This window comes from Saimiri boliviensis, chromosome 3 (assembly GCF_048565385.1).
Source record: "Saimiri boliviensis isolate mSaiBol1 chromosome 3, mSaiBol1.pri, whole genome shotgun sequence".
NCBI classification, from domain to species: domain Eukaryota; kingdom Metazoa; phylum Chordata; class Mammalia; order Primates; family Cebidae; genus Saimiri; species Saimiri boliviensis.
This window is the reverse complement of record NC_133451.1, coordinates 150,856,644-150,880,506: the sequence shown is the minus strand read 5'-3', so window position 1 is coordinate 150,880,506 and position 23,863 is coordinate 150,856,644. Positions and strand designations below refer to the sequence as shown.

The following is a 23,863-nucleotide window of genomic DNA, read 5'->3' as shown; positions in this document are numbered from 1 at the left end:
AAATGATGAGAACATTGTACTCTTCAAACAAAGTAACAGCCAGCCAGGCAGGCAAAGGAACAAAGAATCTGGCCTCCAAGTAATCCTTAATTATAACCCTGCAACCTAAAAGGACTAGAATATAAAATGGGGTGAGAAGAAATGCATGCATTATATAAGTAAAGAAAACTGAAACATATCTCCAGGCACAAAACAAGCTAGCTGTAATTTACTACTATAAAATTCAAGAATTTTTCACCCTAGCTTATGCCATTAATCCATAAAGATACCAAAGCCTTCAATATAAAATGATACTAGAAGCTGTAATTTAATTAAGGCTGAGGTACTACAGCTATTAATTGCATGTGAAATAGTAAATATTTAAAATATTTGAAAATTGCTTATATTTCTTAAAATTGAGTAATATGCTATAAATCTCAAAGTGCAGGGTAATTGCAGTCTCTGCAGCAAGTCTGTTTGTACAGCAGAACCTGTATAGACTTCTGGAGAACTAAGGTATAATCTGCCACGGCTGTGTAATTGAAGAAGATCTGACACATGGAACTATACAAGAAGTTATTTCCAACTAGCAAAGCTTAGGATATTTTCCTTTCAGAATCAAAGTGCAGAGTTCTGGATTATAATTGTGTTTCTACCACACTAAAAGAGCTCACAAATGCTTTTCCTGTGTTAGAAGCAGGTCTTGGAATGGATAGTCCAAATGTATGAAATTTCATCCTTTTTGACAATGTAATTTTTTATTAACTTTCAAATACTATAAGCAAAATGCACCTGAACCCATAAACTTAGTGAATTCTGGGCGGGAATGTTGACTTAAATGCATGTTTGCAGTAAGTAAACATCCTGAAACACATCATCTTCCTGTTCACATTATCTGCCCCTATCAAATATTTAAACCAAAGTATTTTGTGGCATGTTCAGAAGAATATTGTTTTATGCCTATGTATGCAGGGTTGTTCTAATCATCTTACAGACTCTGGTGCAATATGAGATACTTGGAAACTTGCATAGCCTATGCTGTATGGAAGCTTTGTAGTTTCTTCTCCACTTCCTTAATCTGAGAGTAGTTGGTTTGTCGATGAGTTTTCCTGGGTGAATTGACTTTCCACCAAGTATCATCAAGAGAGTTTGATTTCTGGTTCTTGCCTCAATGAATAAGAGTTGCAATTCCAAGTAGTTAGCTGTGGACCACACCTTAGGTTACCTCCGAAGTAACCTTAGCATAAGTTTAGTTAGTAGATACAACCCAGATCCTCTCTACTCTATGAGAATCCAGCTAAAGGAAAGGACACAGGACCACCAAGGGCTACTGAGAAGTTTCCAGCTTTTCGTTGGTCATTTAAAAAACATCAAATCATTTGTGGGACTTGGAACAATGAGGACTGTGTTCTTCATCAAAGGACCTTGAGATTGTTTTAGAAGAAAGAGCAGGGAATTCAGCTCATTACAAAGCCTTCATTCAAAGTCAGGATGTGGCTAGAAGAGCAGCCTCTCTAAGAACATGGTTTAAATCTTGTGAGGAAGTAAGAGAAAAGGACTCACAAGCCAGCCACATGCACATCAGTGCAAGTTAGTCAGCAAGCTGGCAGATGTCACAGGGAGGTAGAGTGCCCTTGGTGTCTTTTGGATCCCACTATTTTAATTTTTACCCCTTATTGTTATACAATAATAACCCTATCCTTGCATGTGGCACAATTGCTTTAACAAAGACAGTTAGGATGAGTGGATAAAGAATATGTGGTATATATACACCATGGAACACTACTCAGCCATTCAAAGGAACAACATAATGTCTTTTGCAGCAACTTGGATGGAGCTGGAGACCATTATCCTAATTGAAGTAACGTGGGAGTGGAAAACCAAAACTCGTATGTTCTCACTTATAAGTGGGAGCTAAGCTACGAGTACATAGAGGCATACAGAGTGACATAATGAACTTGAGAGATACAGGAGGAGGAGGGTGGGAGGAGGGCTATGGATAAAAAAAAAAAACTACACATTAAGTACAATGTACATGACTCTGGTGACAGGTGCACTAAAATCTCAGAATCCTCCACTATCTAATTCATCCATGTCACAAAAACCACATGTACCCCAAAAGCTATTGAAATACAAAATAATAAAGACACTATTATGAAGATACTAGACTTAGTTCATAAAACTATCATGTGAGCTTCTTTGGTAGATAATGACTTCTATGAGGGAGGGACATATGCATTTTTACACGTCCAGAATTTAGCATGATATTTGGCAGACAGTGGGTGCCAGAGACGTGTTTGCTAATTTGGATTTTTTTTAATGTCCCTTAATTGTTTAATGTCTGTCTTCCTTAGCATAGGTATTTCCTAGTCCCTAGAAACTGTGAATAATGAGGTATAAGGCACATATTTATGGTAACATCATACACAGTGTCACAAGACTGATCGTAACATAGCTTCATTTTTATGCACCTGTTATTTCACTTATTACATAGATGTGAGTGAACACCCCAAGGAAAGACAGGTGTTAGGGCTTTAGACATAATTAAGAATGCAGGCTGAGCACAGTGGCTCACGCCTGTAATCCCAGCACTTCGGGAGGCCAAGGCTGTTCGATCACAAGGTCAAGAGATTGAGACCATCCTGGCCAAAATGGTGAAATCCCGTCACTACTAAAAATACAAAAATTAGCTAGACATGGTGGCATGCACACAGTCCCAGCTACTGGGGAGGCTGAGGCAGGAGAATCGCTTGAACCGAGGAGGCAGATGTTGCAGTGAGTGCCACTGCTCTCCAGTCTGGGTGACAGAGTGAGACTCTATGTCAAAAACAAAAAACAAAACAAAATAATACAAAAAGAATGTGAACATACCCCTTAGCCTAAGACAGTTTCCCATAATTTGGGAGCAAGATAAACACTAGAAAACTTTTTTAGTGTCCTTCAAGGGTGTGTTCACAGTAGGTACTCAATAGATGTCATTAAGTGACTGACTGGTAAAGGAATAATGGGGGCTTTGGGCACTTGGCAAAAATAAAAGCTGAATTAATGATGAAAATAACTTCTGACCAACATGGGAAAGTACTTGTACTATTAAATCCTGGATAGCCATAATACTATCCAGGATCCCATTTCTTCTATTCCGCTGGCAGATTCAAAAGCAGAGCAAATGTGCAAAAGGTTCTGTGATATGATTTTCGAAGCACAGTTTTCTTCGTGTTCTTTTCTTTCAGGCCCAGTAAAATAAAAGTCCCACAAAGATGTAAGATCTCACTTTGCCTGCACTAATTCCCTGTCCTTTGCCTGGTTTCTCTTCTCTCAGAAGGCAGAGGCAGCTTCTGATTTTGATCACTTCATGTCCAGGTAAGCACATGAGAGGTGGTCACTGAAGAAAAGAGGAGCTACCAGCTTCCAGCTTCACTCAGGCCACAGACTTCAAAGGCTCAATAGTCCACAGGAAAACAGTCTTGATCTGAAGCTTGACAACCCCTATTTGCAGAACACTTACTGGCATTATCAGCAAATTTGCTTTTCTTTAAAATCTTTCTCCCTAGAAACATCACATTCAGGGCAGCTCGCCCCTGTCATGGGAATGGCACCTCCTCTAGTTGCGGTGAAAACTAGAAAGATGAAAAAACTGGTCTGTTCTTAACCTGAACTTCCATGAAGCCTTGGGAGCATTCAGTAAGGCACTCCAAAACCTGAGTGAAGGATGAGTGGAGAGGCAAGATAGAAATGTGGGTATTCCTATATCTTGGAAAACTCAGATCTGTTGGTGCTTGATTTGTTTGCAGATTTCCATGATGTCAGAAAACAAGGAGAGCTTGTAGGATTAACATTTTCTCTGTTTTGAAAACACACCCATACACATAAAGCACAATTACTCAATGACTAAAGAGAAAACTTCCAAACAACCTCTTATGCAGGAGAGTCCTGCCAAGATTTTCAGGTCTTGATGTTCAATTCCATTAGTATAGCAGGTCAATATCCATTAAAAGTAGACAGTCCCTCAGACAATAAGAACCATTGTGGGTTAGTGGTTCAAAGCAGGGCTTTCGAGGTACACTGCTGGGCTTGGAATCCTAGCTCTCCTATTCAATATTATGTGACTCTATGTACATTATTTAACCCCTTGGTGTCTCATTCTTATCTATGAAGTGGAGAGGAAATGATAATTTACCTCTCTCAAAAATATTTAATAAAAGTGATGAACTTAACAAGGTATATGTCACATAGTGAGTGCATTACAAGCATTAGTTATACCTAAATTGGCATTTGAACATTACATTAGAAACAAAGCTGGAGAAAATAGTGAGTAGGCTCTGTGGTCTCAGATAGGATAAGAAAGTACTGTTTAAATGATTTTTTAAAAGAAGAAGAAAAGAAAAAACCCTTGGGAACATAAAAAGGAATAAGGTCCAAGGTTGTTGAGATAACATATTATGCAAGAAGAAGAAAGGTCCTTGAACTATGTCAATAAGGTTAAATGTGTTTTTCATGAACATTTAAAAATTTCTGTGATTGAATCAGCCAACCATTAAATTTTAAATTAAGAAAAGTCTTACAGAGAAGATAGACAACCATCGAGGCAACAAAACTGAAGATTAAAAGAAGTATTAATTTGATTTTTACATAATCTCTTTATAAGATTAATGTAAACAGCTGCAAAGTAGACTAGTGTAGGTATACCAAAAGTTCTATACAAAAAAAAAATAAGCTTGAAGTATTCCTAACAAATCAAGCAAGTCACCCATATAAAATATATTTTTGCTTTTACATATAAGCACATCTAAATACCTATTACAAAAGAAAAAGCAAGAAAAATGCTTTCTTTTTAAATGCACCCCAACGTAGCAATAATGTTATTAGTTCCACTTGGGATTTCTTCACATATTCATTATGTGAATGATGTATAGATATATGCATATGTAGAGAGAGACTAGTTTCCTCACCATTATATTAATACTTGCATTAAGTATTATGACATTTTAGAGGCATTTAAAATCATTGACTACCATCCCCAATTTTCAACATTTAAAATTAAGGTCCACAAAGATAATTAATTTTTCTATATTATATATAAGCTAATTCACAGTCTGATAATAGTTTCTTTTGCTAGGCAGAAGTTCTTTAGTTCAATTAGATCCCATTTGTCTATTTTGGCTTTTGTTGCCATTGCTTTTGGTGTTTTAGTCATGAAGTCTTTGCCCATGCCTATATCCTGAATGGTATTGCCTAGGTTTTCTTCTAAGGTTTTTATTGTTTTAGGTTTTATATTTAAGTTTTTAATCCATCTTGAGTTAATTTTTGTATAAAGAGTAAGGAAGGGGTTCAGTTTCAGTTTTCTGCATATAGCTAGCCAGTTTTCCCAGCACCATTTATTAAATAGGGATTCCTTTACCCATTACTTGTTTTTCTCAGGCTTATCAAAGATCAGATAGTTGTAGATTGTGGTGTTATTTCTGAGGCCTCTGTTCTGTTCCATTGGTCTATATATCTGTTTCAGTACCAGTACCATGCTATTTTGGTTACTGTCGCTTTGTAGTATAGTTTGAAGTCTGGTATCATGATGCCTCCAGCTTTGTTGTTTTTGCTAAGCATTGACTTGGCTATATGGGCTCCTTTTTTGTTCCATATAAAATTTAAAGTTGTTTTTTTCTAATTGTGTGAAGAAAGTCAATGGTAGCTTGATGGGAACAGCATTGAATCTATAAACTGCTTTGGGCAGTATGGCCATTTTCACAATATTGATTCTTCCTATCCATGAGCATTAAGACTTTTTTTTGTTTGTGTCCTCTCTTATTTCCTTGGGCAGTGTTTTGCAGTTCTACTTGAAGAGGTCCTTCACATTCCTTGTAAGTTGTATTCTGAAGTATTTTATTATCTGTGTTGCAATTGTGAAAATATCATCAGAGTGAACAGGCAACCTAGAGAATGGGAATAAATTTTTGTAATCTATTCATCTGACAAAGGTCTAGTATCCAGAACCTACAAGGAACTTAAACAAATTTACAAGAAAAAAACAAGTAATTTCATCAAAAAATGGGCAAGGGATATGAACAGATACTTCTCAAAAGAAGACATTTGTGTGGCCCACAAACATATGAAAAAAACCTCATCATCACTGGTCATTAGAGAAATGCAAATCAAAGCCACAATCAGATACCATCTCATGCCAGTTAGAATAGCAATTATTAAAAAGTCAGGAAACAACAGATGCTGGTGAGGCTGTGGAGAAACAGGAACACTTTTACACTGTTGGTGGGAGTATAAATTATTTCAACCATTGTTGAAGACAGTGTGGCAATTCCTCAAGGGTCTAGAATCAGAAATACCATTTGATCAGCAATACTGTTACTGACTGTATATACCCAGAGGATTATAAGTCACTCTACTGTAAAGACACATGCACGCCGAGCGCGGTGGCTCAAGCCTGTAATCCCAGCACTTTGAGAGGCCGAGGTGGGTGGATCACGAGGTCAAGAGATTGAGACCATCCTGGTCAACATGGTGAAACCCCATCTCTACTAAAAATACAAAAACTTAGCTGGGCATGGTGGTGCGTGCCTGTAATCCCAGCTACTCAGGAGGCTGAGGCAGAAGAATTGCCTGAACCCAGGAGGTGGAGGTTGCGGTGAGCCGAGATCGCGCCATTGCACTCCAGCCTGGGTAACAAGAGTCAAACTCCGTCTCAAAAAAAAAAAAAAAAAAAAGACACATGCACATGTATGTTTATTGAAGCACTATTTACAATAGCAAGGACTTGGAACCAATCCAAATGTTCATCAATGATAGACTGGATAAAGAAAATACGGCACATATACACCATGGAATACTATGTATCTATATAAAAAAGAATGACTTCCTATTCTTTGCAGGGACATGGATGAAGCTGAAAACCATCACTCTCAGCAAACTAACACAGGAACAGAAAACCAAACACTGCATGTTCTCACTTATAAGTGGGAGTTGAACAATGAGAACACATGGACAGAGGGAGGGAAATATCACACATTCACTCTGGGGGCTGTCAGGGGGTGGGAGCCAAAAGAAGGGAGAGCACTAGGACAAATATCTAATGCATGGGGGGCTTAAAACATACAAGATGGGTTGACAGGTGCAGCAAACCATCATAGCACAGGTGTACCTATCTAACAAACCCACACTTTCTGCACATGTATCCCAGAACTTAAAGTAAAATAAAATAAATGAAAAATAAATGGCTGGGTGTGGTGGCTCACGCCTGTAACCCCAGTACTCTGGGAGGCACAGTCAGGTGGATCAAAAGGTCAGGAAATTGAGACCATTCTGGCCAACATGGTAAAACCCTGTTTCTACTAAAAATACAAAAATTAGCCAAGTGTGGTGGCATGCACCTGTAACCCCATTTACTCAGGAGGCTGAGGCAGGAGGATCACTTGAACCTGGGATGTGGAGGTTGCAGTGAGCTGAGATTGTGCCACTGCACTCCAGCCTGGGTGACAGAGTGAGACTCTATCTTGAAAATAATAAATAAATAAATAAATAAATTTTAAAAATAATACACAGGTTTGTCTTACACAAAGAGAGTTTGTGCTCACTCACAAAACACAAAACAATATTACATGACTCATGTATTTGTTTCGTAGGACTGCTGTAAGACATTACTACAAATTGAGTGGCTTAAAACAAGAGAAATTTATTTTCTCTTGGTTCTGTAGGCCAGAATCAATGTGTGGGCAGGGATGCACTCCCTCTAGAGGCTCCACGGGCTCATGCATTTCTTGCCGCTTCAGCTTCTGGTAACTGTAGGGAATCCTTGGTGTGTCGTTTCATCTCTCCACTCTGTCTTCACAGCACCTTCTCTCTCAGCCTAACTCCAAACTTCCTCATGTATAACCCACATAGAATAATCTACAGTAAATCCTCCTCTCAAGACCTTTAACTTGGTCGGGCACAGAGATTTATGCCTCTAATTCCAGCACTTTGGGAGACCAAGTCAGGCAGATCACTTGAGGTCAGGAGTTCAAGTCCAGCCTGACCAACAAAATGAAACATCATCTCTACTAAAAATATACAAAATTAGACTGGCTGGGTGGTGGGTGCCTGTAATCCTAGATGCTCAGGAGGGTGAGGCAGGATAATCACTTGAACCCTGGTGGTAGAGGTTGCAGTGAGCCAAGATCACAGTGCTGTACTCCAGTCTGGGCAACAGAGCAAGACTCCGTTTCAGAACAAAACAAAACAAAACAAAACAAAACCTTTAAAGTAATCACACATTTTGCCATATAGTTCTGGATATTAGAATGTGAACATATGAGTCTTGGGGTGGGAGGCTTTTGAAGAGAAACATTCATTCCACTACAGCCAGGCTATGTTAATGAGCCTGTGGCTACCTCCAAAATAGACATTCTATTTCTTAAGGGCTTCAGATGGTAAAAGCTTACGAAATCATTGTCCTTTACCTTCGCCCTGCAACTCACTCCTCTTAATTGAGATGTGATTGTAGAATATAGAATTCTATTAACTCAGCAAACCATTTTTATCTAGATCTCAGGGTTCTAGTGAACCCTTGGCAGGTGAATTATGGTTAAACGTGGCATTGGACACATCCAATTATCTCTGCTCATTCCTGAAGTTCCACTAAGAAGGCCATTAAGTAATAAAATAGGTAAAGACATACATGTTCCAACATTAAGGCAGAAGATAGAAAAGGAGAAAATAAATATCAGTCATATTTTGGAAGATAGACAGCAGATGGACAAGTGGTGTCAGATTCAACAGGGCAGAAAAAGACAACCCTAATCTTGCAAAGGGAGATGGACATGGTACAAGAAAATTCCAGAAAAGTTGTAGAATTGGAGGCATTATTAACCATTGAAGGACAGAGGGAGATTCAATCATTCCTTTCCCACAGCTCCTAAATACAAAATTTCTGAAAACCCCAAAATTTTTTAAAACTTTTATTTGGCAGCAAAATTTTACAGCATCCAACACATTTGCTGTCAAAATGTGAATGAAAATATATAAAGATAATTATAGTCTTGATTCACCCCTCTTAGTATAAATATTAATGTTCCACTGCAGAAAATTCAATGTGTGTTTGATTAAGGAAGCTATCACATGTCCACTAGGTAAGACAGTTGACCCGTGAACAATACGGATTTGAACTGTGCAGGTCCAATTATATGTAGATTTTTTTCAATAAATATATTAAAAATTTTTTGGAGAATTTTGACAATCTGAACAAAGACTCACAGATGAACCCCCATAACCTAGAAATATCAAAAATTAATAAAAAGTAATGTATCTCATGAATGTGTAAAATATATGCAGTTAGTCTACTTTGTCATTTACTACCATAAAGTACACACAAATCTATTATAAAAAGTTAAAATGTATCAAAACTTACACACATGCTTACAGACTGTACAGGGTTCCATTTGCAATCAAGAGATATGTAAACAAACATAAAGTTGCAGTATTAAAACACAACTGAATAAAATTAACTGTAGTAATGCTGTATTACTCTAATAATTTCTAGTCACCTCCTGTTGCTGTTGCAGTGAACTCAAGTGTTGCAAGTATCTGCTTAAAACACCATGTGATGCTAATCATCTCTGCATGAGCAGTTTATCTCTCCAGTAAATTGCTTATCACAGTAAAAAGTAATCTCTCTTGGTTCTTGAGTATTTTTCATTGTGTTTAGTGCAATACCATAAACCTTGAATTACACCATGAGACCCATTCAAAGTGCCACTAGTGATTCTCGAGGCACTCCCAAGAAGCAAAGAAAGGCATGACATTACAAGAAAAAGTTGAATTGCTTGATATGTACCATGGATTGAGGTTTTTAGCTTCAGTTGCCACCCCGCCCCCCATTTCAGACAGATGATTCATCTTCTAAACAGGCAACGCAAACTTATAGCCTTGATAAATATAGTAAAGTACTATAAATATATTTTTCTTCCTTATGATTGTCTTAACATTTTCTTTTCTCTAGCTTACTTTCTTATAAGACTATCAAAACAACATACAAAATATGCATCAATTGACTATTATGTTATCAGGAAGGCTTCTGGTCAACAATAGGGTTTTGAGGGAGTCAGAGTTATGTCGTGGATTTTATAGTGTTTAGGGTTCAGCACCCCTAACTCATGTGTTGTTCAAAGACCAACTTTATATTAGTTATGCACCATATTATTTTCTAAAATCTAAAAAAATCTGAATCTTCAAACATGTCTGACTCAAAGAGTTTCAGATAAGAGATTATGGAACTACGCAATGGGCAATTTCTAGTCCAAGATTTCTCCTCTAATGCTTGCCATCCCAACAGGGGTGAGGCTTAATTTTTGTTGGAATTGAATTGGAGAAGTCATAATCTCTGTGAGACCTTGCACAACAACGGCTAATACAATAGAAGACACCATCCTAAAACAGGAGTATTAAGTGAAAGTTTACAAAGAGAAGAGTGAAGAACCTTGTCAATCCAAGTTCCCCTAACTGGTTCATAGAAAAGAGCAGCTGGATTTATGCTCCCTGGGCAGATTAGAAGAATTTTCCCGGAGTTGGCCTAAAACAAAAGACTTACACAATTGACACATGAGGGTTCCTGTGCAAAATACTGGGAATGCTGTCTATTAATCCTATAGGAGATGCCTAAGCCAAGCATAAATCAGAATGACTCAACGTTAAATCACACTGAATAGAAGTCAAGGATCATTAGACCTTTGAGGACATGAAAGACTAAATAAATAAATGAGAAGACCTCTGAGTAAAATCTTCCCCAAAGCTGTAATTAATATTCTCAGGAAGGAACAATTATATTCATGAAATGAGAACAGAAATTAATTTTTAATCATCTTCAGAAAATAAGAGGATTAAGAGTATATAATACTTGTATTCACTTGAAGTATTGGTAATTAAAACTGGAGGGAACAACTGTCCGAAAAACAGAACAAAAATGTAACTACATGAAAAATAAGGAAGAAGTGCTATATTAATCTGTTCTCACACTTCTGTACAGAAATTCCTGAGACCGAATAACTTATTTAAAAAAAGAGGTTTAATTGGCTCATGGTTCTGCAGGCTGTAAAGGAAGCATGACAGTATCTGCTTCTTGGGGAGGCCTCAGGAAACTTACAATCATGGCAGAAGGTAAAGCAGAAACAGGCACGTCTTACATGGCTGGGACAGAGCAAGAGAGGGCAGGGGAGGTGCTACACACTTTTAAACAAACTGAATCACACAGTAACTTACTCTCTTACTACCATGAGGATAGAATTAATGGGATGGTGCTAAACTATTCATGAAGGATCCACCCACATATGATTGCCTCCTAACAGGCCTCACCTCCAACACTGGGGATTGCAATTCAACATGAGATGTGGTGGGGACACAGACCCAAACCATATCAAGCACCTACACCAAGGCACACATAGTGGGGTTTCAGAACATCATGGGTTGTTTTTAAACCTCAAAACTTTCGAGGATAACAAATATCCTACATAGAAAAGATCAGCAATCAAAAAGGCAGGCCACTAGGCACTGGAAGATAACTGGAAAGCTTCAAAATTCTCAGGAAAAAATAATTTCAAACTACACTTCTATATCCATCTAATATATTAATTTGAACAAGAGTATATAGACATATAATCTTTTAAGACTATTACCTTCCAAATACCAGAGTAAGTTCCTTGCAGAACATACTTCAAGAAAACCAGAGAGTAAAGAGGAAAATGTGAAATCAAAGAAACAAAAGTGTCCATTTCTTTAAAAGGCAGTTAGAATTTCAAAGACAATATGTTTTATAGTAATGTATTATCCTGAGAACAATCTTAGAAAATATTTGCTCCAATTTGGTGCATTGGACGCCATAGTGTGCTTAACCACATTGAAAGGGCTATAGAAAACTAAGTAAACAAAAAACAAAACAATTATTACCTTCAATGAAAATGAAAAGTTATATAAAAAAGAAACTGTGATAATCATAGTAGATCATATGGCTTAGCTATTGGTCCAGCCATTACCTATAATAAATTTGTAAACACCAAATACTGATTAGCAAAAATGATTACTATACCTGTACTAGTCAAATGTGGAAAAGGAATTATGGGAGTGAGTGTAAGGAATTATGAGTTAGTGTGAGAAAGTGAAATGCTCATTATTCAGAGTAGATTCAAAAAAAGGTACCTAAAATTTCAAAAACAAGAACTAGTCATATATATTTGAAACTTAAAAATAAGGAGGTATATATTAGAATAAATGGTTAAAAGAGTTGAAAGCTGCTATCTCTAATATGGAGACACTGGGGTTGTTCTGCTTGAACAGGAGACGTATTTTTCATTATAAATCACTGATTTTTATAAGGTGTTAATTTGATATAAACAAAAATCAAATTTTTAATAAAAAGAGCCTACTGATTATTTTAGCAAATAAATAAGATTGCTATAATTTCTCACATGTACAAGTTTAATATTTTCCTTCCTCTCCCTTTCCATGTAAACTGCTTTTGTTTTGCCAGATTAATCTTTCCACAGAGCAGCTCAAATCATGTTGTTTTGCCTAAAAACTTTAAGTGGCTAAGCTCATTAATTTGGCACTGGAAATCTTCACAACCTATTTCCTATCTGTTTTTCCTTCCATTAGTCAACCTATATTTGTGAAGCAATTGATGCCTGTTGTGTTGGAAGCAAAGAGAGTATCATGATGAACAAGGCAGACGTAATTCAGGCATTCAAGGCACTTCAAGTCAACATACTTCTGCGAACATCCTCTTTTCCTAGGGCTTTGTTCTAATACTTTTGGCTTGTCAGTCTTCTTCTTCATCTTCAAGTATGCATGTACAAGCTGTGGTTATACTTCAAGGCAGAATACAAATACTACCTCCTTCACAAAGTCCCCAAGTGGAAGTTCATTTTCTTATCCAAATGTCCTTTGAGCTTTAGACTCATGGCTTTTATGCCTTTTCTCACTATTATAGCAACTCACAAATGTGTTATTGTCTCAACTAGAACTTGGGTTCCTTGAGAAGAGGGTGCCTGAAAGATTTATTTTTATATACCCTACAGTACCCCTGCACATGGTAGATTCTTAATAAAGTATTACCTGGATCACCCATTTGGCATTTGGATTATTTTCACCTACCACGGTGGAACACCATTTTAATAGTGGCTTATATACTAAGACTCTACTTTTTATTTTGCTCTTTGTTAAATGTTTAATTTTAGAATAGTTTTAGATTTACAGAAAAATTGCAAATTAGTACAAAAAGCTCCCATGTACCTCACACACTGCTTTCCCTATTATTAACACCACACATTTATCAAAATTAATGAATTAATGTTGATACATTATTATTAATTTGTATACATAACCTCTATGGATTTTCTTAATTTTTACTTAATGTTCTTTTTTCTGTTCCCAGATCCCAACCAAGATCCCACATTACATTCAGTTGTCAAGTCTCCTTAGACTTCTCTTGGCTGTGACAGTTTCTCAGACATTTCTTGTTTTTGATGACAGTACTAGTTTTCTTTTGCTGCAGTAAAATATTACCACAAACTCAGTGGCTTAAAATCATCTAAATTTATTATTTCCCAGTTCTGTAGGCCGTAAGTTCAATACAAATCTAACTGGGCTGAAATCAATGTGTCAGGAGGGCTTGGTCCTTTCTGGAGGCTCTAGGGGAGAATCTATTTCCTTACCTTGTCCAGCTTCTAGGAGTCACCCACATTCCTACCACAATGACCCTTGGCAGTTTGGAGTTCTATTATTCAGGTATTTTATTGAATGTCCCTCAATGGGGATGTGCTTAGTATTAATATTTTTCTCATGATTAGACTTAGATATGGTTGGGTGGGGGTGGGGGGAACATCACAGAAGTAATGTACCACTCTCATCACCAATCAAGTGTACATGATTTATCAGCATCACTTACTTCTGTTGCTGTGAGCCCTGACCACCTGGCTGAGGCAGTGCTAGCCAGATGTAGTCAGAATACTAGCACCCGCCAAATGTGTCTATGCCCTAATCCCTGGAACCTGTAAATATGTCAGGTTACTTGACAAAGGGAAATTAAGATGATTAATGGAATTACGCTTTCTAATCAATGGATCTTCCAATAGGAAACTTATCCCAAATTACCTGGGTAAGCCCAATGCAATAAAAAAGAAGAGAGAGTCAGAGGAAGAGGAGAAAGCAGACGAAGGAAGCAGGTCCAAGTGATGTGATGTGAGAACTGGACCTGTTGCTTTATGGCTTTGGAGGTAGAAAAAGGGGACCATGAGCCAAGGAATTTGGGCAGCCTCTAGAAGCTAAAGAAGGCAGGCAAACTGATTCTCCCCTGGAGCCCCACAAAAGGAATGCAGCCCTGTCCACATCCCTGCTAAGACCTTGATGTTAGTCCAGTGTTAAGACTTCTAACCCCAAAACTGTAAGGTAATAAAGTTTTATTGTTTTACATCATTAAGTTTGTGATCACCTGTTACAGCACCAATAGAAAACAAATACACTGGGCTTTTCCACGGAAAAATTACTCTCTTCAACCCCTTTCTATACTCTACTCTTTGGAAAGAGGCTACTGTGTGCACAATCCATACTTAAGGAGTAGGGGTTTTCCTCTACTTCCTTGGGGAATTTCTTTGAAACTCCTCTGCAGAAGAAACTCGTTTATCTTCCCCCATTTGTTTATTTATTCAGTCATTTGTATCATTATGGGCTCGTGGATATTTACAGATATTTAGGATTGTAGCCCAATATTGCCTCATTTGTTTTGTTGTCCATTTTTTTTTTTTTTTTTTAGCCCTTGACAGCTTTTTCAGTTGGTTTCTGTGTCTCTTTGACATACCTCTACCATTGTAGGGTTTTTTGAGCATTTCCTTATTTTCTGACACTACAGTATGGTCCAAATATGGACCATACTGAGAGTGGAATATGCAGGTTAGTTCAGTAGCTCCATGGTATCGTTTGAACATGGCTCTTTTTGCGCTGTTATCCACAAAGTGCCAATAATGTCTCCTTTTCTAATCACATATTGTCTGCAGAACTTCAAGCATTACAAGATGGTTCTAAAGTCTTCCCATGCAGGAATAGAGCAGGAAAAAAAGAGCTGCCTTGTTTTATGCCTCTCTTTTATAGGGATGCATCTGTTATAGGGATTCTAAATCCTTCTAAAAAGCCTCCATTCGATCTCCATTTACCCTTAGCCAAAACTGGGTCATATGAGCATTCCTGGTCCAGTTACTAGCAAAAAGATTTCCATGACTGGTTTTGACTGATCACATCCACTGGGGCTGGATACACTACCTAACTCCTGCCACCAAAAATAAACAAATTAGAATTTGCTTGCCAAAAAGAGGGAGGGAATGTAGTTTGTTCTTCAGTGGGCAAGAACTCTGCATTTCACTAACAGATAATCTGTTTCATCTTGCTTTATTTTTAATAGAAATGAATTTGAAAGACATAGCAGAAACACTGTACTGACATTAATAATCACATTTAAAAATACATTTCTTATGGTCTTGACAAGTATTGACAGCTGAAAAGACAAAAGCGTACTTTTCGCATTGAAACAACAACAAAAAAAATGTTTTAAGTTAGAAGCCTTAAAGGGAAAGTTATATATTTCAGGGCTTTGCCATACATATCCCAATTAAGATTCTCAAAAATCACATTTACAAGGTGATTTACCCGTTTTTGTTTTGTTTTTGATGTGTCAACTTATCTAGGCTACAGTGTCCAGTTATTCAGACACCATCCTAGGTGTTGCTATGAAGGAACCTTTCATCTGTAATTTAAGCTCCTAACCAGTTGACTTTGAGTATGGTAGATTATGTAGGGTGGTCTAAATGGGCATAATTAAATGGGCTAGAAAAACTTAAAATCAAGGCTGATGTTGCTCTGAGAGAGAAGAAATTCTTTCTGTGGAAGGTAGCTTCCACTCATACCTATATATTGGAGCTTACCCACGAGCTTCCTTTCCTTATTGCCTGCCCAGTGGATTTCAGACTTACTCAAACAGCTGTCACAGTCCAGTAAGCCCATTCCTTGTAATAAATCTCTCTTTCTCCTTCTCTTACTCCGTCCCTTTCTTTTCCTCCACCCCATCTAGCTTTCTAGCTATCTTCTACCTATCATCTATCGATCTATTTATCTATCGATCTATCTATCCATTCATCCATCCATCCATCCATCCATCCATCCATTCTAGTAGTACTGCTTCTCAGGCTGAACACTGACTGAAACACTTAGAGACAAACTGCTTCAGACAAGATCATCTTCTGGTTCAGCATTCTAGTAACATTCCTTCTTCACTCCAGTGTTTCTGAAATGCTTTTTCTCTTAAAATTGCAGTAACTCATATAGATAGTTTTATTGTGATCCATTCAGTGTTCAGTGCACTCCACCTGAGACACATTCTCCAGAAGAAAATTTCTTCCAAGCTTGGCTAAATTAGAAGGGAGGATTTGAGGAAGGGTTGAAAAACTAGGGCAGAGTGCAAAAGGTGAGGACACATTCACAGGATGAAAAATAATACATGTTGACTTTTCAACAAAATAAATATGTCAAAAACATCTGCTGGTCTTTGGTGTTTTGAGTACTCCACAGGCTTGTTGACACAATGCTAGAAGTAAACAGGAATCCAAAGCTGATTGATTCCAACTCTGGCCTTTCAACAGGGGCCAAATAGCAGTGCTTACTTTTATTTATTTGAAAACAACTCCTCTGGTTTCCTTAGTTGTGATGATACTCCAATCTTTCTTCTTTCCATGGCAGTTATTCAGATTTATTGCTTATCTTAAGAATAATTTATGAACCATATAAATTATTCTTTCCTATGAATCCATCTCAGGCAGTAATCTTCAGATGAAAATCTCTTGCTCTTGATATCTTACTATAATCAGAGTAGCACAGGATTTGAAGAGAAAATACCTAGATTTGAGGTCAGTGAAATCTTGAATCAGAACACTCTCTAAAGCCCTTTCCTCTTTATTTTTCACCACAATACTCGCTACCTTCTTACATTCAATATATCTCTTCATCTCATTGGTTGTCTAGCTACTAGAATACAAACTCCAGGAGGGCTAGGATTTTTTCCATGAAATCACTGCCATATCCCAGTATGCAGTATTGTTCCTAAACATAGTAGATGCTAACCTTGGAACCAACAAACCTCACTCTGTTACTCTATCTGTAATGTGGACATAAAAATAGAATCTAACTTACTACATTATTATGAGGGAAAAATGTTAATGCATGTGACACTCTGGAATATCTCACTCAGCCTGAACTCAAATTTTCTATAAGGATTTAAATACCTGATTCTTTCCAGAGTATATGGAAGATAGAAAAATATAGGACAGAAATAAAGTATTGATTAATTTTAGCCTTTCTCAGAATTTACTATTCTTTATCTACAATATTGTCATGGGCTGTAATTCATTGAGAAGTTTGTCTGTTTGATTTAACCTGTCTCCACACTAATTGGGGATTTAGGAAGAGCCTCTAGTACTTATCATTTGGTCAAGTCAGTCAGCCAGTCAACAAATAGGATATTTGCTCCCAGGTTCAATGCTGGAAGTGCTGAAGTATTAAAGATCAATAACATATTTGTTCCACACTTTTACACTGTTGGTGGAAGTATAAATTAGTTCAACAATTGTGGAAGACAGTGTGGTGATTCCTCAAGGATCTAGAACTAAAAATACCATTTGACCCAGCAATCCCATTACTGGGTATATATCCAAAGGATTATAAATCATTCTACTATAAAGACATATGCACATGTGTATTTATTGTGGCACTGTTTACAATAGCAAAGACTTGGAACCAACACAAATGCTCATCAATGATAGACTGGATAAAGAAAATGTGACACATATACACCATGGAATTCTATGCAGCCATAAAAAAGGATGAGTTCATGTCCTTTGCAGGGACATGGATGAAGATGGAAACCATCATTCTCAGCAAACTAACACAAGAACAGAAAACCAAACACCACATGTTCTCACTCAAAATTGGGAGTTGAACAATGAGAACACATGGACACAGGGAGGGGAACATCACATACCAGGGCCTGTAGGGGAGTGGGTAGCTAGGGGAGGGATAGCATTTGGAGAAATACCTAATGTTGATGATGGGTTAGTGAGTGCAGAGAACCACAATAGCACATGTACACCTATGTCATAATCCTGCACATTCTGCTCTGGTACCCCAGAACTTAAAGAATTTTAAAAAATAACATATTTGTTCCAGTAACTAATAATATCAAGCAAATTTTCTTCAGACACAACCCAAAAATACCTTATGTTGCACTTGACAGTTCATATCTCTTATTCTTTCTTTAGTGAAAATAAAAAAAAAATAAAAATAAAAATAAACTATTCCTCCCTGCAATAAATAATGAACAAGACTTGCAAATAAACTCATTAAAATATTCAGTTTTTAACCCTGAGACCAAAAAACAGAAATTTGCAAGGCTTCATTCTCTAACACTCCATAATTGAGAATGCATGATCCAGTGTTAAATAAAATATATTCATGTATTAAGTCCATAGGAACATAAACAAGAATGTTAGCAATGTTTCTCTCTGGGTCATGTGCAATGTTTGTTGTTGTTTATATCTTTATTTTTTTCTGCAGTGAGCATGCATTATTCATATGCTTATAATAAAGAGAAAAAAAGTATCTTTTCTTTAAAATGCCATCTTAGATCTTTGGGTAATAGAAATTTTGCAACTGTCTGCAAAGCCTCATTTCCATTAACCAAGTAGAATAAGGGGCAAAGGTAAGAAAAGCAAACAGGAATTTAAAACCTGAAAATAGGTAACCACAGGTCATATAAGAAATGTGCAGTCAAAAGTTCAATAAACAAGCTTTTTTGGCAGCACAGGTAACTCCAACCATTTATAAGCAACTTTTCTTATCCCTTCTGATATTTTCCCATAAACGCTAGGATATCACTGTGTTTAGGGACTGCCAGGCTATCAGCAGGGGACAAAACACAGAGCCCATTTTTTACTAATACTATTTTATTTTAAAATGTAATTGATCTTAAGGTAACTCCACAATTGCAAATTGGGGGCTTTTCAAGTAATTTATAGGGAAAAACTGTGAAGTTTATCTTTGAAATGAAATGAAATAATACCTGCACTTCCTACTTTGGGGGAATTTTATGTTAAATCACGCCGACAGGCAGAGATGACAAAACATTGAGAAATATTTAAAGATTTCATTTCTCTTCCTGATAACGACAAGGTTCATTTTGTGCTCTCAGAGGGGAAATCAAATCTGATTTACCGTCAACTACCTCAGTGCCATGATGCACATTTCATATTCTTTAAGCAGCCTCAGCATAGCAGCGATATTACTGTCCTTTCACGATGGGGCTGATCAACCGCCAAAAGCCTGACAAATCATCAAATGCTTTCATTTAAAGCTACCTGTTTCTTTATCATGATAAAGCACGATGCACAGCATGTGCCAAACTATCATAATTTTATTGGCAAAAGGAAGCTTGATTTACACTATCTTTCTTTGAAAGGGAAAACAGTAGCAGTGAAAGGGACAGACTACAGCTAGATGTATTCTTCCATTCAGCTCACTTTCCCTTCTTTCTTTGTTTCACCTTAACAGCAAGATATCTCACTCCCATCGCTGGCCCTGTCTGAGAAGCTCAAGTAAGATACCCAGAAAAGCATCTGAAAAGTAACATTGATCAGCCTTATTCTCATAATCCTCCAATTACAATTCTGATCTTGAACCCCAAGTAGGCCAGCAGTAAGGTAAAAGGAAATGTTAGTGAGCAGGCAGTGAATTTGAACATCCAGCAGAAAAGGAATTAAAATGTCTAATCACCCTATCAAGCTCAGAAGATGAGCAAAGCAAATGCTACCTGTTTAGATTGAATTATTGCTTGTAGCAAAGATTGTTTGCAGCTCTTTAAAGTTATGTGGGGGTTATATTTTATTGTTTCTCATTTTCGATTGGAGCTAGGTCCAACTTAGTCAAAATTGTGGTGCTTGATAAAATTCCTAGGGGCACATCTACGTTCCTGAGTCTGCCCAAAGTCATCATTATGGCACAATTGGGTTTTTGTCTTTCCTCTGTGACAGGTGCCATAAATTTCCAGTAAGATTCAGAAGTGGAAGGAGGAAGGTAAGAGACAATTCTCTGTGTTCTTAAGAGATACCAAGATAAAGAATATACTTTATCCATCAATGTTTTCCTCTTGGATAACTGAGGGCAGAAAATAAGAAAAATGTTTGGAAAGCCAGGTTTGTGGCACAAGAAAACCTTATAAAAGCAAAACAAAATGTCATGGTAAATACTAACATTAACATAAAGCATAACTAATTGCCCATTTTTCCTTTTCCAGAACTTACATTTGAAAGAGTTGTATCAAATTTGCTTTGCCTTTCTACTCAACATCACTACCTCTTTTTATAACCATATATTCCCCACCAAGACATGGCCTCTTGCCATTCATAGAAGACCAACATAGTTTTCTATTTAGTAATTCAGTCTTGCTATGGGACACTTTTTAATTTCAAACATTTAAAGTTCAACTATGTCCCTTTATCTCAGGATTACTAGGAAACACAGAACTAAAATTATTCATATTACCAACCCTTTCTATGCAGAGGAAAAAATAAAAATGTAAAAATAATATTGCATGAGGGAAAAATACTTTCCCAGATAAACAAAAGCTGAGAGATTTCATCAACACCAGACCTGTTCTATAAGAAATGCTAAAGGAAATACTTCAATTTAAAAAAAAAAAAAAAAGAATGTTAACGGCAATTTAAAAAATCATCTAAGGGTATAAAACTTACTGGTAATAGTAAGGACAAAACATAACCCAAAATACTATAGTACTGTAATTGTGGTATAGAAACTACTCATATCTTGAGTAGATAGACTAAAAGATGAACCAATCAGAAATAATTTCTGCAACTTTTCAAGACATACATAGACAATACAATAAGACATAAATACAAACAACAAAACATTAAAAAGTGGGAGGATGAAGTTAAAATGTAGAGTCTTAATTAATTTTCTTTGCTTGTTTGTTTGTGCAATCAGTGTCAAATTGCCATCCATTTAAATTAATGGGGGTATGCAATCCTCATGGTAACTTTAAATCAGAAAACATGCACAGACACACAAAAAATAAGAAGTAAGTAATTAAAACATGCCAGCAGTTAAAATTTTACCTGCATGAAAAGGAAGACAAGAAGGAAGGAAAAAATAGAAAAGACAAGACCACAAAACAACCAGAAAATAAATAACAAAATGCCAAGAGTAAGTGCTTACTTATCAGTAATAACATTAAATGTAAATGGACTGTTTTCCAATCAAAAGATATGGAGTTGCTGAATAGATTAAAAAAAAAAAAAAAAGACCCAGTGTCAGTCACCTGTAAGAAACATGCTTCATCCTATAAAGACACACACAGGCTAATAAAAGGGATGGAAAAAGAGATTCCATGAAAATGGAAACCAAATAAATGCAGGAGTAGCTATACTTAGACAAAATAGACTTCAGGACAAAAACTGTAAAAAAGGTCACTACATAATAATAAAGGGGTCAATTCAGCCAGAGGATATAACACTTGTAAATACATATGCAGAGAACAAAGGAGCACCTAAATATATAAAACAAATATTATTAGAGCTAAAAAGAGAGATAGGCCCCGATGAAATAACAGCTAGAGATGTCAACACTTACTCCACTTTCAGCATTGGACAGATCATCCAGACAAAAAAAATCAACAAGAAACATCAGACTTAATCTGCACCACAAACCAAATGGACCTAACACATATCATGCAATGGCTACAGAATACACATTCTTCTCCTCAGCACATGGATCATTCTCAAACACAGACCATATGTTAAGTCACAAAACAACTCTTGAAACATTAAAAAAAAACAAACCATAAATTACATAAGTTATCTTCTCTGACTACAGTGGAATGAAACTAGAAATCAATAACAAGAGAAATTTTGGCAACTATACAAATACATGGAAATTAAACAATATGCTCCTTAAAGACCAGTGGGTCAATGAAGAAACTAAGAAGGAAATTGAAACATTTTTTGAAACAAATGATAATGGAAACACAGCATACCAAAACCTGTTGGATACAGGAAAAGCAGTACTCAGAGGGAAGTTTACACCTATAAGCACTGTATTATTCTGTTTTCGCACTGCTGATAAAACCATACCTGAGACAGGGTAGTTTATAAAGAAAAAGAGGTTTAATGGACTCAGTTCCATGTGACTGAAGAGGCCTCACAATCATGGTGGAAGGCATGTCTTACATGGCAGCAAGTAAGAAAGAGTAAGAGTCAAATGAGAAGAGAAATGACTTATAAAACCATCAGATTTAGTGAGACTTAATTCACTACCACAAGAACAATGTGGGGGAAACTGTGCCCATGATTCAATTAGCTTTCACTGGGTCCCTCCCACAATGCATGGGAACTATGGGAACTACAATTCAAGTTGAGATTTGGTTGGGGACACAGGCAAACCATATCATTCTACCCTTGGCCCCTCCCAACCCCATGTCCTCACATTTCAGAAGCAATCATGCCTTCCTAAAAGCTTCTCAAAGGCTTAATTCATTTCAGCATTAACTCAAAAGTCCACAGTCTAAAGTCTCATCTGAGACAAGTCAAGTCCCTTCCATCTATGTATGAGTCAGTAAAATCAAAAGCAAGTTAGTTACTTCCTAGATAAAATGGGAGTACAGGCATTGGATAAATACAATCATTTCAAATGGGAGAAATTGGCCAAAACAAAGTGGCTACAGGCCCCATGCAAGTCCAAAATCCAGTGGGGTAGTCAAATCTTAAAGCTTTGAAATGATATCCTTTGACTCTATGTCTCATATCTAGGTCACACTGATGCAAGAGGTGGGTTACCATGGTCTTAGGCAAATCTACCCCTGTGGCTTTGCCTCACTCCCAGCTGCTTCACAGGCTGGCATTGAGTGTCTGTAGCTTTTCCAGGTACATGGTGCAAGCTCTCAGTGGATCTACCATTCTAGGTTCTGGAGGACAGTGCCCAGTGGGAACTCTGTGTAGGAGCTCTGATCCCATATTTCCCTTCCGTACTGCCCTGGCAGAGATTCTCCATGAGTTCTCCAACCCTGCAGCAAACTTCTGCCTGGACATCCAGCTGTTTTCATACAACCTCTGAAATCTAGGCAGAGGTTCTCAAGCCTTAATTCTTGACTTCTGTGCACCTACAGGCTCAATACCACATGAAAGCTTCCAATACTTGGGGCTTGCACCCCCTGAAGCTATGGCCTGAGCTGTACCTTGGAACCTTTTAGTCATGGCTGGAGTAGCTGGGCCACAGGGCACCAAGACCCTAGACTGCACACAGCAAAGGCACCCTTGGCCCAGTCCACAAAACTATTTTTTCTCATAGGCCTCTCATCACTCTGTGATGAGAGAGTCTGCTGCAAAGGTCTCTGACATGTTATGGAGACATTTTCCCTATTGTCTTGGTGATTAACATTCAGATCCTCGTTACTTATGCAAATTTCTGTAGCTGGTTCCAGTCTCTCCTCAGAAAATGGGTTTTTCTTTTTTATTGCAATGTCAGGCTGCAAGTTTTCTGAACTTTTATGCTGTTTCCCTTTTAAAGCTGAATGGCTTTAATAGCATCCAAATCACCTTTTGAATGCTTTTCTGCTTGGAAATTTCTTCTGTCAGATACCCTAAATCATCTCTTTTAGTTCAAACTTCCACAGATCTCTAGAGCAGGGGCAAAATTCTGCTAGTCTCTTTGCTAAAACATAACAAGAGTCACCTTTACTCCAGTTCCCAACAAGTTTCTCATCTTCATCTGAGACCAACTCAGCCTGGATTTCATTGTCCCTTTCATTATG

The 23,863-nt window shown here is 37.2% G+C and overlaps 2 long non-coding RNA genes across 2 annotated transcripts in view; one reads left to right on the top strand and one right to left on the bottom strand.

The window, feature by feature from the left end:
- LOC141584071 (uncharacterized) overlaps positions 1 to 23,863 on the bottom strand; it is a 459,558-nt gene that overhangs the window by 90,888 nt on the left and 344,807 nt on the right. The window lies entirely within an intron of this gene.
- Positions 1 to 23,863, top strand: part of LOC141583933 (uncharacterized) — a 128,014-nt gene that overhangs the window by 31,440 nt on the left and 72,711 nt on the right. The window contains exon 2 of the long non-coding RNA XR_012516764.1: positions 9,522 to 9,623. This is a non-coding gene — a long non-coding RNA (uncharacterized LOC141583933). The remainder of the gene's footprint in view (positions 1 to 9,521; positions 9,624 to 23,863) is intronic.